This window comes from Pelodiscus sinensis, chromosome 21 (assembly GCF_052426305.1).
Source record: "Pelodiscus sinensis isolate ZL-2025 chromosome 21, ASM5242630v1, whole genome shotgun sequence".
NCBI lineage: Eukaryota > Metazoa > Chordata > Testudines > Trionychidae > Pelodiscus > Pelodiscus sinensis.
Window position 1 is genome coordinate 25,714,092 of NC_143072.1, and position 2,891 is coordinate 25,716,982.

Consider the following 2,891-nt stretch of genomic DNA (forward strand, 5'->3'; position numbering starts at 1 on the left):
CCCCCATCATCCAGTGGTTATTTCTCCAATTAGTTATCCACGGGGTGGCTCCAGCCCGTACAGCATAGGAGTCTGTGTAAATAGTGCTAGCACCTGCCTCCGAGGCCAGCTTAATTGCCGCTAATTCCGCGAGCTGGGCGGATCCCTCTATATCAGTAGTCAGAGGCATGGCAGAGTTATCAGCTGGGACTGCTGCAGCCCTTCCTTTCCACGTTCCCTTTATCAGTGTAGCACTGCCATCTGTAAACCAAACTTCCTCAGGGCGAGACGTATCAAATGGAGCGCGTCTCGGATAGGAGATGGTTGTGGGGGTAGGTGATATTCGTTGGGCATTCCCACCTTCCACAAAGATTCTTTGATCGTGATGGGGTTTTGTGCGGTGTCTGCACCACCTACGCTGTGGTGTATGTAAAGCGCCCACTTTTGAACGGTCATTTTCTGTGCTACACCAGATGGTAGTTCTTTCCCTTCCAATATAGGTTTAATAATTGGAAGAGGAGTGTGACTGGTTACATTCCAGGTCTGCGTTAACTCCTCGGTCTCCCTTAAAGCCGTGTAGGCTGCCAGGAGCACCTTCTCATGTGGAGTGTAATTTGCCTGCGACCCGTGCCACGACTTAGAGCCGAATTGTATGGGGCATCGGGGTGCAGTTTCACTTTCCTGCCAGAGGGCAAAGGACATTCCTGCACCTCCTATGGTGAGGTATAGGTGAAACGGGGCATCGGGATGGATTGGACCCAGAGCTTGATGTGTGTGTATCTCGTTTATTAGCTGCCGCAAAGCTTCCTCACGTGCTGGGGTCCATTTCCAAATGGCACTTTTCTTGAATAGGTTGTACAGCGGTTGGGCAATCACAGCAAAGCCGGGCACATGCTTCCTCCAAAAGCCCAAAACCCCTAATGTTTGTCTCAATTGGGCTTTGCTCTCTGGTGACGGTGCCTGGCTGAGTTCCTGTACTGATCCATCAGGCCCCGGTCTCCGCCCTCCCATCCATATAGTGCCAAGAAATTTTACTTCATGGGAGGGGCCTTGGCATTTGTCAGGGGGTAAATCTAAGCCAAGGTCTTCCAGGGCTGTCCTTACTCGATTTACAGCCTCCTGCACTTCCTCGGAGGTGTCTCCCCCTATCAAGATGTCATCTATGTATTGTAGGATTTGGACGCTCGGCAGCATAGTTAAACCGTCCAAAACCTTTGATAGCGCCCCATGGCAAATTGTGGGGGAATGTTCGTACCCCTGTGGCATACGCGTGAAGGTATATGGAACACCCTTCCATGTGAAGGCAAATCTGTCCCTATCTGCGGGTTGCAGGGGAACCATGAGAAACGTGTCCTTCACATCTAGCACAGCTAGCCACTGTTTGTTCCAGGTTTGTATGCTGTTCACTATGTCTACTATGTTGGGGACTGCTGCTGTTAAAGGGCCAGTGTTCCTATTTAACTTCCTGTAATCTATTGTGAGTCTCCATTTACCATTAGGTTTCTTAACTGGCCATACTGGTGAATGGTACAGGGAGTGTGTCTGAATTAATATTCCCCGTTTCTCCCGGTCTCTGATTAGCTCTGTGACAGGAGTTATAGCTTTAGCTGGAACGTTGTATTGTTGTGCTTCCCCCAAGCCTGCCAGGATGTGGGGCAGGGGTGGAACAGGTACAGGGTTACCCAAGCCCTTGCCTGGCACTCCAGGTCCCCTTAACGAGTCCTCTGTGTTGAGTGAATGCACTTAGAGTGGCTTGGAATGAGAACACATTGGGAAGGGTTGCAAGTGCTTTGGACCACAAGCTAAATACTACAGTGTAAAAACTCCTGCAAAAAAGCAAACCTCATGTAATCAAGACACATGGCATAATTTGTGTGCTGTCCTCCATGCTGATTAATCCTTAACCGGAGCACTGGGAGAGAAGCCTGAAACACGAGGACAATCCCTGCACCTATAGAAAGGTGCTAGATCTGGTATTAGCATTTTGCAATCGCAGTTTCTTACACACTATGTAACTGCGCCTGAGTAACAGAGTTTCTTACAGGAGCAGTTCCTTACTCCTGCAAATGAGAAACTGCCCCCAGCAGCACATTGCTACAGGGCACAGCTCTGGCCACAGCGCTGTATGGAACTGCTCTATGGAACTGCTCGCTGCAGGATTGCGCTACTTCTGGGAGCAGTTCCTTACAGGCCCATTTCCTTAGGATCGCACGAACGGAGAAGTGCTACTGGCAGCACATTGCTACAGGGAGCGGTTCTCGCGGGTACGTTTTGCCCTGGGGGGAAATAAAACCTCTTCTCTGCCCCCCCTTGTGCCTCCCCCTCTGCACACTGGCAGGTGGCTCATCCCCCGGGTAACTGTTACCCCCTTTGTCCCTCCCTGGCTGGGGGCAAACCCCCCCCCCCCAGCACCCCCCCCATCGGCCCCGGCCTGACTTTTCCCTTTCTGCCCCTCTTCTGCCTCGCCCTAAAATTACTTGACCCCCCCCGGCCGGTTAATTTCTGACCCCTCCCCCGCCCCCTTCTTGCTCCTAAAGTGCCGGCAGCCCCGTGGGAACCCGAGCGAGCGCAGCAGCCGCAGCGTGCCCGGTGCCAGTGCGCATGCTCCCTACACCCCGGCATCCTGCGACAGCTGCTTCTGACGCGACGCCCCTGGGCGGGGGGAGGGGCGCTCAGGGTGGTTCCCATCGCGGCGGCCCCCTGGCGCTCGGCCCCCGCCCCGCCGCACTTGGCAGTAGCGCTGGGCGCGGCCCCTTTAAGAACAAGCCCGGCCTGGCCCCGCCTCCCTCGGCGGCCCGCGCAACGCCAGCGGCCTGGAATGTCCCTCTCCGCGCGCCGTCCGCCCACCCCACCCCGGGCACTGGCGTGGGCGGCGCTTCCTGCTTCCGGGTGCGGCGGCGGAAAGAGCCTTC